Raw genomic sequence first — 13,751 nt, forward strand, 5'->3', positions numbered from 1 at the left:
TGGCACTGAGCAGCCGACTCAATAATACCTGTCAGTATTTTTAGGCCTCTTTTCAAATGGGAAACCGAGATGAGCTGCAGATGGGTGAAAAGCATTGGACTTTGAGAAAGGGAAAAGCAATGAGCGAGTCACAGATAACTGACAATCTGTCCAACACCAAGCAATGGGAAGAGGAAAAACAGAGCTATAATCTCCCATCAAAAACAAGTCAACGATGTTATCTAACCAGTCCGTTAGTTGGCAATATATTTATTATTTCTAACACATACACCTGATGCACCCACATGATCTGTGAAGAACAACTCCCACGAAGAAGCTATCTCAACTGCATTAATAACCTAGGACTGAAAATCATTATTATCCACAGGTCTACCAGCCTACAGTAAAACACTCAACCTTATGCAGAAAAATACCCTAAATAAATCCAATTCCTTTAACCTTTCATTTAGAACACCATTCCCCCCAGGTTTCTCCTCAGCTGACAGCACCACGCTGGTTCTCTGCCCCACGGCACCATCACCCCCCAGTGACACTCAGAGCACAGCTGTGGGATCCTGTGCTGCACTTCCCTTCAGACACAGCACTCTGAAATGACAGATCCCTCCTTCTGGATGTGTGAGAATGACACGGAACAGAAAACGGAGCGAAGAGAGACCAAAGCTCAAGTTAATCCTTGCTCTAAAGCAACCTTTTCTCACTGATTTTTAATACTTCATGCAAGAGGAAAAAAATAAAGTTTTGGGCCTGAGCATTGCCAGCAAACTACAGGGAGCCCAAAGGCTAAAGCTCAAAGGAGAACTTCAAAAAACATGTCAAAAGCATTAGCTGTTTACAGGGAGACAAAAGGCCATGTTTGCATTCAAGCCCATTTACTAAGGAAAGCATTTAATAATGAGTGGCATCAGGAGCTGGCTGCAGTTATTCTCAGTTGCAAAGCAAGCAGCAAACAAGAAGTCCTGCATGCACTTTCTTGTGCCTGCTCCAGTACCTTCATAATGCCCACAGTGGGATAACACCATGCACAGCACATTATGGGATGCATGGCCCCAGCAGCAGGTGCTGGATACATCCCCACCAACATGCCCCAGGGCCATCAGTGCCCCCACTGCACCCCTTCTGGGAACCACCCATGGATAAAGCCCATGGTGCAAACCCAGAGAGAAACCAAAATCCTGTGTAATGAGCAGGTTTGGAGGAAAAAAACCAAACAGAATTTAGGGGATACAAGTTGTGATGCTGGAATAGATTGGTTTGATGAGAACTCTTTTTTTTTTTTTTTTATTGGCAGAGAAAAAAACCCATTTTTTAGAACAGCTTGTCAAGGAAATGAGGTTTTTACACTTTCTCAGTCTCTAACATCTATCCAGACACCTCAGTCACTGGCACATGGGGAGTTTTCAAAAGGAAAAGTTTCAAACTAGCACCTCTACTGAGATAAAGGACATCGGAAATGCTGTTTGAGAGTAGCTGAATGGCAAATCCCAATATATTCACTTGCACGCCAGCCAGCCTGAGTGTAATCTAGGCTGGGAGTAACCCACCATTATCTCCTGTCAGTTAGAGAAGACAGAAATTGCCTGAGCACTGCCTCATGCAGAGCAATGGGGAATGTAAGTCAGTAAGAAACCAAATCAGGCTTTGAGGTTCAGAGGTTACAGAAGACCTTGTTCAGTTTTAAGTCACCTGGAGAGAGTGACTCTCCCTGTAATTTTGGGCTGCATGGGTATTATCAACTTCTTTACTCAAATCTGTTTTGTGGAGAGAGAAACTAAAGTTGGTTACTGAAAGCAACCGTGCTGTAGGCACAGAGCAGGTCAACACACAATCAAGATCTCTTCCATCATTAATTTATAGGATTTCTACTCTTCTTAGGTATTCTGAAGGCAATAAGTGTTTATTGTAGATATGAAACTTCCTTCAAAAGGTTTATCCCCCCAGCAAGTAGTTTGCCCAGAACATCCATGCAGCAACAAAGACTTAGTCAAATTCAAAACTAAATCATTAAGCAGCCGGTGGGAAAGCAGCCTCTGCCTACTGTAAGAGGTTTCATAGCCATCCCATCTGCAGCCTGCCATTTGTTTGTTCATTTCCAAAGGACAGATTATGAGCACAGACAGTATCCCTTTGTTCCACGCGAAGCACACTGGGAACATAACACGGGGTTCCCTATTAGCAGCCACCCCTCACCCTGTGCTCTCACCCCCTGGGACGGCAGGACCTGCCATGACCTCCAGTTGATGGGGATCCACAACAAGTGTTTATCTTGCAGCACTCTCTCCTGAGCTCTGGCTACAAATGAAAGCCCCTGCAACAGCAGCAGCTCCACCAGCCCTTCTTCGGTATCGGCCAGGGCTCTGAGCCCCATCAGATGCAGGAGGATCACAAGCATCTGGCAGGTGTCTGCATACGCCATGCAGCAGATTACAGAAAGCAGCCCTTTGGAACAAGCATGCCTATTAAATCCGGAGGAGCAAGGACAGTATCTGAGTTCTTGGATTTAATGAGCCAGCATCACTTAGAGCTCACTCTTAGCAAATGTATAAGGAAATAATTTCCTTGTAATGAACTCATGTGGCAATTGGCTTTGCCCCTTCTGCGTGCTAATAATAATAAATTTCATCCAAATTACTTTGGGCAGCAGGTAGATGGAATACTCCAAGCCCAAGCTCTGAATGCAGGAACAAAACAGGAACTACAGTTTTTGTCTGTTAGTTCCCCCCCAGCCCCTCCCCTTTTCTTTGTTTAACCACACTCTGACTCAATCAGGGATTTTCTGGCACAACACAGAACTCACCTTGGCAGGGAGGTGCTTAGAAGGAAATGACTTTTTCGCCCCAAACAGGCAGCAGTGAATAAATATGCAGAGTGAGATAACTTGAGGAGATATCCGCTCCACTGTAATGCTGCCACTGCACAGCCAAGGAAGACAGCACAGCCACATAAACACATTACCAGGCACCAGCTGTCAGCGCAATTGAACAACAATCTATCTTATAGATCCATAGGAATAATTTCCACTGCAACAATTTTCGAGTTAGCATGACAGGATGGGTTTTGAGGAGCTATCTCAATAGCACAGCAGCATCTGAAGAAAATTCCTAAGTAATCTGTCACATTTCTGTCAAGACCCAGTCAGGACTACGTACCGTTCTGTTACACATCAGATCTGAGGAAATGGAGTTGCAACCACCTCTAAGGTTAAGCTTTAACAAGCAGTCAATTTGGTCAGCTAAGGCATCGTCCTGTGAGCCTGCCCGGTGTGCACAGGTGGCACAGAGACCAGGAACCACACAGATACGCATCGAGCATCCTTACCACACCATACAGGAGGCTGAGGGGGGCAAGCAGCAGTCTGTGCATCCAAACATTCACTTGAGCAGACATTTCCCCATTACCACCTTAAGTGCTTATTGTGTGTGGGAGACACACTTTGGAAAGTACACAGGATTTGGGAAGAAGAACCCAGGGCTGAGCCTAACACAAGCTGGCACATCACCACTGCCCACATCAGCTTAGGGCAGTGCCCACACAGGGCTTGTTCTTAAAGCCATCAAGGGTGGAGCAGGGTGTCATAAGCAGCTTTCAGGCTGTCAGGAAGGAAGGCCATTTCTCACCCTTTTACAGACTGAAAGGGTTTGTGATCCCTCAGAAATGATGTTTGCAACAACAGTAATGATTTGGGTCACAGACCCTCAATCTCTGAGCAATCTCTTTGCTTTTCATATTTCTCTTCCTGGTTATCACAAATAATATTCAGACAAAATTATGATTCCATATTCTGATCTGATCAGCTCCACATTTTTTTATTAACATACTTTTATTAGCATTTAATCTGAAAAGTTTTGAGTTCCAGAGGGTAAGGAATGGTCAAATGCTGCCACTATTTAAATGGGAAAGAGAAATAATATGCAGTTTGGATATGGTACGTTGGAAGACCAGCAACAGTGGTCAAACAATGAAATTAAGAACCCAGAGGGACATAACATGAGAAGAAATCAAATAGACTCGTGAAGAACAAAGCATGTCAACCCAATCTTTTCTTTCTCTCTTTTAAATAAGGATAATTGCACTACCAGAAGAGGGGCTAAATACCTTTTGATGAAACAAAAAGTACTCTATTGCAATAAGAATACACACAGCCATAGAGAAACTTCCCCATTTGCTTCCAAACAGATGGAAAACACCAGTCCATCTCCACAGGGGACTGCACTTGACCCAGTTATTCGTGAATGACTTTGGTAACACAGAGATTCAGCACAGAGGAGCTTCAAGCCCTGCGGAAGATAGCACCAGCATACCAAGTGATCTCAGAATGTAGCTAAAGCATCAAAAGTCATAAAGATAATTAGGCAAAAAAAGACTTACACAACGTTCAGCCTATTTTGGAAATAAATACCAACCTGAAGATGTGCTTTGTAAGGTAGGCAGCACCAGTGAGAGAACATAAAGGTCAGGAAGGATAAAACCTAAACGTGAGTCAGCAGTGGGAGTCTGCCAGAGAGACAAGTGGCAGTTCAAGAAATGCTAACAGATGTTAAGCACGGGACATGGAAGGTGATTATTCATATCAGGTTTAAAAAACATGACCTAGAAAGAATGGGATTGGCTCAATCCATGAAAAGGGATGTCCAAAGTGTAGACATAAAGGCTATCTTCTAACATGTTTTAATTAAGAAAATCATGACTGTACTTCATAAGCATGAGAAGTAACTATTTTAATGCACATTAAAAGGAAAAAACACAAAACTATGAGCTATACAGAATAATTGATGGAATACATTCTCTCTAAGGAGGCTGCAGGGACCATCACTGGAAGGCTGCAAGGTCACCTAAGTGACCCTTTATGCTCCTGGGTCAGATTTGCAATTGAGCACTTTTGCTGTCAAAACATCAAGGAAATAATATCTTACATCATCTCCACTGGAACAAAATAATGGGGAAACAATCATTTGGCACAACTGAGCACTGCTGCTCTGCACATCACCATCCTATGTAACACGAATTTTAAAGAAAGGTAACATTCCTGAAGTCAGGTCATCTATGGACAATCAGCTTTCATCCCTCAGAGTTTGCAATGATCCTGTCCATAAAGGCGCTTCCCACCCCAGTTCTCCTAGCTTTCCCAAGATCACACAAATAAAACCAAGATAGAAAAAGCTACCACATCACAGCTCTGCTTAACATCACTCTGTAACACTGGCTTCCTAACGTGAACTGCCTTCCAGAATCATCCCTTCAGGAGGACGAGGGTGGCATGTAACACAGTTCCTTCGCTGCAGTAGTTTACATTGCATATACTTACTCATTTTTCTTAACTCACTGTGTGTTTGGTAGTCCTGTATGGTACTTCCCAGGACAGCTTATTTCAGCATCAAAACTGAGTTTTATATTTCAATTTACTGAACTGTTACATGAACTTTGCTGATGTTCAATTGTATTTATGTGATTTTATTAACTCATTTATATGAAACTGTACCACAGTCTCTTGCCAATCTATTTCTTCTACATCTCCGTGTATATAGTAATATAACAGATATATCTGAAATAATAGGAATAACAAAAGTAGAATTTTGCACAATTATAGCTAACAGCGCACAAAATAAGACATGGTTAATAATAAATAGTAACATTACATCAAGAAATGCCATCAGAAAGTTGATTTTACACGGCATATTAAAGACTTGATGGCTCAGGAGATTGGTAATAGAATAAAAAGGCTTTTATCTCAAGGTCATCAATTCCAATACAAGTCAGACTGATAGCAACTGAAAGCCATTTGGTGGGAGCATTAATGAGCCCAGGCTCATTTCTAAAAATTTAAGAACAGCCATAACATTCAGCCCTTCCTCCTACCTCTGACAGCAGTCAATACAGAAATCATATGGAGGCATTGCACCCATCTGGCTGGTGGAGCCGTATTCCCCTCGTTACACACTGCCAGCCCCAGGCTATTGCTATTTTAGCAGTTTCCTAGCAGGTATCCATTTGTTCTGTTCCAAAATTCAAAATCCTCAGTGCTGCCAACTGTTTCTTTTATTGCTTGGAGGGCTGAAAAACAGAACTGGGCTTTCAGCTCCCTGCACAACCACTTCAGGTGATACACGAGCAACACTCAGGTCATTTGCTGGAGCCATAACAATCTGATACACTAATAGATTACCCTTTTTGCTGCTATACGACCTCTTTCTTCCTGGTTTGTATCTAAGGCAGCCATGCCAAAGCAAGGCAATGCTCTGGGAAAGATTCACAGTGCAAACTAGAGCAGCTGTTGAGCTCATCAACCCCCTCATCAACCAGCAAACAAAGCAATCCACGTCTTGTGCAACTTTACAAGCAAACTCAACATCATCCAGAATAAAACTCCTGGTATCATTTCCTTTGTTCCAGTGAAATCCCTAATTTGCTATTGGCTGTAATATTAACGTGATGCAATGCACCGATAAGAAAACCACTGATGATATTCCCTCACCTGAATTTTTTATGCTGAGCAAGCTGTATATGTATATATGCATATATATACACACACACACAGTTCCATGGGCAAATGTCACTGTTTGCATGTGCAAACTAACTGAGCAGCACTCAGTGCAATGTGCAGTAAAAGGATGCGTTTTCACCATGATCTCTATTTGACACCCATTGATTTCTTTCTGAACTGGGGCATGTAAACAAGCAAACAACCTCCCCAAGTCAAAATTATTCCAAACTGTAAAAACTATCAGCCTCACAACTCAAGTAACTTTCATTTGCAGTGCCCAGGCTTTGGAGGGCTGCTTTGCCTCTCAGTAATGTCTACTGGATTGATTCTGAAGGTAATTGGGTGCTAAAAGATGCCATTTACAACCAGCATGGGTTACAATGTCTGGGTAATCAATTCCCTTAATGCAGTTTTTCCCCTCAGCACAGCACAGGTGCCCTAATTGCTGTTACAGAGCCAGCTCTGGTACAGGGCAAGTAGTGGAAATCCTCCAGCTCCCACTTTCTGGGCAGTCTGTCCTACCCTCAGAACTTTCCACAGAGCACAGGAATGGCTCCATCATACCACAAAGAATCTCTTTCTCATCTGCAGCTCCAGCAGAGAGAATTTGCTTATGGCAAATACAACCATGAGCTTTCAAGGTAGTACGAACACCCAGACCCACCACCCAAGCCACACTTGTCCCACTGGTGCTGTCTGGTCCATAATGCTGATGGCCAACTTGAATTTTCCCTTGCAATTGATCAGGGCTGAACCTACTCCAATTTGCAAAGAGCAAAGCTGGAGACAGCCCTGTTTCAGCAAAGAGGAGCCACACCAAATGGATCCACTTATCCCATGTCTGCCTGGAAAACTGTCAGGAGTACAGAAATCTGAATTTAAGCGGATTTCAGAGTGTGGAGAATTCCTGAATCCATCAGTTAAGGTCATTAGCTCATGTGACACACCTCGCTGAAGTCAATTTTCAGAGATAAGCGTGTGACAACCTGACTGGAGGAATTCTCCCGTAATGTATTATTAATTCATTTATTATTACAGTTATTATAATCTTTATGTGGGGGCACTGAAGCTCAATTTGTTCTATGACAGCTAAAGCTTTTAATGAGCCCTTTCTTCTTCTTGGGATAGGAGATTCATTCAGCAGCTCTGTGGCTTTTAGTGAGTAGAAAATGACACGACGGTGTGTCCAATTTACAAAGGCAGCCCCACACACTGTGCCCTGAATTTTACATGCAAACAATGGGACAACTAACTTTCAAACTGCAGAGCATCTCTTAAAATGTAATGAACTCACAGATTCTAAATATAGGAAAGCTTATAAGCCAGTGTATCACAACACAGTGAAATCTTAATGACAATTGCCCTAGCTGAGAAAGAGGAGTGTGTTTAAATAAAAAGGCCCTGTGTAAATGCACATATTTGCAGGGCAGATGTGGGAGCATATATTAACTTAACTCTCAGCCCCAACTGAATGGCTCCGGGTTCATCCCTTGGTCACAGGGCTGATCCCAGACAGGCACTGGCTGAGCAGGGGGAAAGGGCAGAGCCTGCAGAGCAATGGCAAAGCTGTGAGCAGAGGGGAGGAGAGCAGCACACTTCCCAAACACGCACATCTCTGACGCATAGGGCCGAGCACACAGCTGGAAAGAAAGGCTGCATCACTGGGCGACCTTTCCTGCTTGGAGAGAAGGTCAGAGACAACAATCTGTGCCACTTTACACTCAGAACGTTACGCCTACACTTCCAGTATTTCTTCTTTGAAATGGAGAAGCCCAACTCATGTGATAGCCTCATGGAAAACACAGGAGGATTATTTTTTTTTTACTTAGGAAAAAAAAAAAAAGCACATGTTTTGAGGGGTTGTGTAAGAATAATCAAGATAAATCATCCCACAAAGAAAAAAAAAAGCAGAGGAAACCTTTATTCTCTTTGCTCATGCAGACCTAGCAAACAAGCAGCCTTCACAGGGTGACCTTTCCAGATGGTTGGTCTTGAAAGAGAGGAACTTTCTAAGCTAACTTATGGACTGACACAGTGAGCTCCTGTTCAGAGCTTCTCCTAAGGAAGGAAAATCAAAATGCAATCAGATTTTATAGAGGCACACAGCACCCGAATCCCACTGCTTGATTTGTGGAAGTTTATCAGAAATCAGTACATAATTCTCCATCTCAAACTACCACTGGATGCAAATAAAAGTATAAGAACAATAAGAGAAAAAAGGAAATTGGAGCAGCATGCTGACAGGCCTCATTTCATCAGCAACTTGTTGGTATACATTTCAGAGACCACAACAATACACAAAATGAAATTCAGCAGTAGATGCAGTGTTCTCCACTCTGCCCTCTGCAATAGTAGAGAATAAAGGAAACAAGAAGACCAACAAGAAACAAGCAGAAGAAACAGCATTTCCAAAGAAGTGGTAATAATTCCTGCTGCATAAAAGTCTCAGAGCTCCCGTTAATTAAAACGAATGGGAACTTCTTAGTTAAGCTCCACATATTGGTAGTACAGACTCTTTTGTCATCAGCCACAAACAAGAAACAGAACAACAACATATAGATTTGTATCAAATACTATTTAGGAAAATAAATTGTTTGAATCCCTTTGCCAGTGCTTTTATTCCCTCTACACAGATCTCTTTACAGAACAGGTCCAAAGGCACTGAAATTCCCATAAGAAGCAACCCTAGTAAAGTCCAGCACACAAACACCTTTAAGGCTCCCAGACCTCCTTCCCCTGGTAAACACGTCTTGCCCACGTATCACCAAGGCTCTGCTCCTTCCCTACCTTTCCAGCACAACATGAGGCAGCTGTAAGGAGGGCAAGGTGCAAAGGGCAACATACTGTCACTCACTGCCCCAGTGGCCACCGCCACTGGAGAGTAGAAAGGAAGATTTGGTTGGAATTAATCTGGATAACTACACTATTTTTCCAACAGGTTGAAGAACCAAATGGATTTGAGGGCTATTCCAAAGAAAAAAACACAAGTTCCTTATCCATGAGAATCTACTACAGGATAAAGCCCAGCTTAGGGCTTGGATTTATATTTTATATATATATATATATATACATATATATATATATATATATACACACACACATAATAACATGGAATTGTTCCATAGCATGTGCAGATGCACTTATGCTACTATAGGGACACAATACTTACAAAGACTTTAACTGTTACCATTCAGAAATAAAGAAGGATGGATTCTCAGCAGTCACCCCAGCTGCTCCTTCATCAGCTCTCAGTCAATTCGCAGTTCACACCTGAATCATTCTCCCCACCTCACAGCATCTAGAGAGAAAGACAGATGTGTGAGTTGTTATACATTGCATTCATCTAAAAACAGCATCTTTATCAGTGCCATGCCTTTGATTTCATTCCCCCCCCTTCTACATCACGGAGTTTTGAACTCATTTCCATTGCCCTCCACTTAGCTGCAAAAGGATGGGGCTTTCCACATTTGAATGATAGAAGCAACATATCAAATGGAACAGGAAAACAGGCTGAAGTTATAAGATCTGATTCTCAAACTGCTTTGTGACCTTGGAATGAGGCACTTCTCCATGGCTCTGTTTCTCCTCTTTCTTTGCCTTTCCTATGTCCTTAGATTACAAGCTTCCAAAAGCCTGCTAAGTGTTTATATGGAACCAACCAGATAAGAGGCACCATTCACAGGAACCACCAGATAACACAAAAGCAGAAATAATAAGTCTTATCAATCATTACTCTCCTAATGAGATACAAGATTTCAAAGTAATTTCCAATGGTTACTTTCATTTAAAATATAAAAGTCTCACAAAAGAAGAGTATATTCAAGATTCACTGGCTTTTTTTGTGTGTGTTCCCCTTCCCCACCCAATAACATTCCTCCCTCCCTCTTTCAAGCAAGCTGACAAAGAGCTGCATTTCAGTATCCCTCCCTGGTACAATATCCCACTGCTCTTCAGCTGGCACCTCATTGCAGAGCTGTTGCAGGCTCCTGCTCAGCATCTCACTGTGACAATGCTCCACTACAAGCTGATAGCAGCAATGGGAATGAGGAGACCCAAGTCTCATTTCACTACCTGCAGACAGACTTCTTCCCCCCGTGAACAGACCTAAAGCATTTCTCCAAGCACACACGCATCTCCTTTCCCACAGCCTTCCCAACTCATATTTTAACACTTTGCTATTTTGGTGTATATAGCTAGAATTAGCATACAGGGATGTACATGCGTATGCTTAATACCACACACCATCTCTCAGGTAGGTTCTGTGGTTACGAGCACATACAGAGCATTTATATGAACTTCCCTGTCAAAACAACTGTATGATTTCACCAGACCACAACTCACTAAGATATACATTTCAGAGTTCAACCCATTTGTCAACAAACTGTTTTCTGACATGAGCAGAAAACATTTCCTAAAGCTTTGTAGTGATTTAGGAACTGGACTTCAACTTCCAGCTGATCCTTAATCCTTCTTGACGCCTACTGAGGCTTTAGCACAGAAATGTTTACTCTCCTGCTGGCAGCCTACAGCCTTTTAGAGAGTCTTTACCTTTCCAAAGTAATGCATCTGCAATTTGTAATGCCAAATGCAAATTGCCTGATTTACAGCTTGTGCCAGCTGGGTACAGCCCAGCCAAGCCTGGTCCAAGCAGTGCAAGACATGCCTCAGCTAGAGGGAGAACAAGCCCAAGCCCATGCCACTCACTAGAGCTTAAAAAGCAGAGTAGAAAACAATGCAAGCAGTGCAAAACAGAGGCTATCTCCAGGATATCATCTTATCACAACACTACGTTTAGAGAACTCAGGACCAGAGATGCTGTTATGACATCAGGCCCAGACTTCCTGCCTTTGCTTGGCTACCTCTACATTAAACCAGTTTGCCTGTAATTGATTAAAACATCATCTTCAAAGTAAAAAAAAACAAAACAGTTTTTATTTGGAGACATGAAAAAAGAAAAAACTCAACTCTATTTTAATCAGAGATTCTGAGGAAGGAATTACAATTTCTGCTCTCCTTCCATTGTTTTTAATCTAACCCAAAAATCACAGCAGAGAGTAGTAGCTCAAATGCTTTCTACCCAAGTTCTTTTTAATCGGCCATCTCCTGTCGTCAGCAGCTGTTTGTCTGCTGCTCCCACTTACACTGTGCATCTTGGACTTATCGATTGAGCAAGCTTTAAATTACAGCTATCCACAGTGGGAAAAAAGCAGAAGAAACTATAACAGGAAAGAGCAGATACGACAAAGGATTTCTGAAGGGCTACTCGCTTGTGCTAAGAGAAAATCTTTATAGAATTTCCTGGAGAGAAGGTCTGTGGGACTGAAGTTATCAGTGGGCTGCATGAACAGAGGATGTGTAAATAGAGCTCACAGGAAGGGTTTATATAGAAAATGGTTCCAGTGGAAAGCATAGGAAAGCTTGGCAAAATAAGTTATAAAGTAAAATGCAGTATTGGGCGCCTAACCTGTATCACTGGGTGCTTTTTCACTTATAAGAGCCAGTACCTTTTGACTGTTCTTGTTTCAGTTATAGTATAAACCTAAAGTGAGAATTCAGCACTCCCCCAAACCACAAAATAACGTTAGCATTGGAAAGGCTTTCAGTGCTCAGGTGCACCTCCAGCAGCTTTCTGCCCATGGCTTTCACCTTTGGCTTTCATCTGAGAGCATTCAAGCAAGGGGACAAAGCTGACCCTACACCTCCACAATCCTCCCCCACATTACCACCTACATCCCATATTGTGACACCACAGCAGGTGATCCCAGATCCTTTCTAAGTGCATCATCCGATGAAGGGGAACCAACATTTTACTCAAGTATCTTTTGTAACCCGAAGGAAGGAGTCTTCCTTAGCAGGAAGTGCCCATCACCCCCAGCAGGAAAGCTCCATCATCCTCCCCATGGGTCACATACACAACAGGCACAGGCACCTCATGCTTAGGCAAAGGTTGACAGCAAATTTGCAGCTGCAAATGTCTTAACAAGACCACATTTAGCATCACAGTAGAAAAGAAAGCATTGCTGAAACAAAGCACATCTTAATGAAAACAAACGTCTCACAGTCCGTGCTGAGAATGTAACCTGCTGTGTGGCTTTTCATGCCTTGCACACAAAGGAAAAATACAGCCTTATAAACTGGGATTTACTGCAACTGTCCTGAAGACCTCATAGCCTGAATCACAGTGGTTAGGTGCCCCGGTCTTGTAAATCTGTTGTGATCTTTAGAGATGAAATAGAAAATTGGGATTTAGTTTCCTCTGCGTGCACTCACAAAGAGCCTGCATGTCCATCTGGATTCGCAGCGCTGCTCCTGCCTCCTGCTTCCCAATGGCAGTTACTGTTCTGGTTCCACACACACAGCCACTTTGGTCTCCCAATGCCCAGAAGGTTGGGGGGAACTGACAGATTGGAGCTGGGAGCAATGAAAGCTTCACACCGCAGATGGCACCGACGGCTTCTCCGGCTCCTGCACTCAAGGCCAGGATGTGGGGTGTCTGCTGCAATGTGACCTTCCTGCTCCGCCACTTGCTTCTCCCTATATGAGGGAGCACAGGGCAGGACACAGCCCCAGCGCTGCTTTATCTGTGCTCCTGCAGCACAGCCCTGCTGGGCAGCTCTGCTCAGCCTATTAGTGCAAGTGGCAAGGAGAAATATGCTTAGCTTCAGCACTTTAATAGCAAAAAGTGCATGATGGAAAATTTCTTTTTTCCCCTAGCAATGCAAAGATGCATTTACCTGCTTGGAAAACAGCAGAGTATTAATTGGCAAAATGCAGCCACTGGAAAAGACTGCTGTCCTTGGAATGGGAGGCTGGATGCCACACAGGAAGTACAGATGTGCTAAGGGGAGCTCTGCAACGACAACATCAAACTAATGCCAAATACACACATTTAATTAATTTTTTTCCCCAAGGAGGAAAAAAAGGCAAGAAGGAAGGAGCTCTTAATCACTAAAGAAGCAAACATTTTCAGATATAGTCCTACCCGTGCACAACATGAACACAATCCAACAAAACTATGGAGAAAAGCCTGTACAACAGCCAGTTTTCCTACCCCTCAATATTTCACTTTTAGCAGCAGTAGCACAGAACTAATTTCACAGGAATAAAACCAGGTGTCTAATTTAGTTTTCAATTTGCCCACATAGGAAAAAATGGGAATAGAAAGAGTGTATTTGGGATCAATCTCTCCTTTAGAACATGGCGGTTCCTATCACCGCAAGCACAGTATGGCAAATTTCTCAAGTATCTCTTTATTTGTTACTGGAAGAGTTGC

At 42.9% G+C, this 13,751-nt stretch overlaps 1 protein-coding gene across 13 annotated transcripts in view; it reads right to left on the reverse strand.

Moving 5' to 3' along the window:
* The window catches only part of CHL1 (cell adhesion molecule L1 like), a 112,878-nt gene that overhangs the window by 68,892 nt on the left and 30,235 nt on the right, over positions 1 to 13,751 (reverse strand). For all 13 annotated transcript variants that reach the window (XR_011905112.1, XR_011905111.1, XM_072347231.1 and 10 more), the window contains one exon: positions 9,666 to 9,776. The gene's annotated coding sequence lies outside the window, so the exon portion shown is untranslated. The remainder of the gene's footprint in view (positions 1 to 9,665; positions 9,777 to 13,751) is intronic.

This window comes from Excalfactoria chinensis, chromosome 12, assembly GCF_039878825.1.
Source record: "Excalfactoria chinensis isolate bCotChi1 chromosome 12, bCotChi1.hap2, whole genome shotgun sequence".
In the NCBI taxonomy this organism is placed as follows: Eukaryota; Metazoa; Chordata; class Aves; order Galliformes; family Phasianidae; genus Excalfactoria; species Excalfactoria chinensis.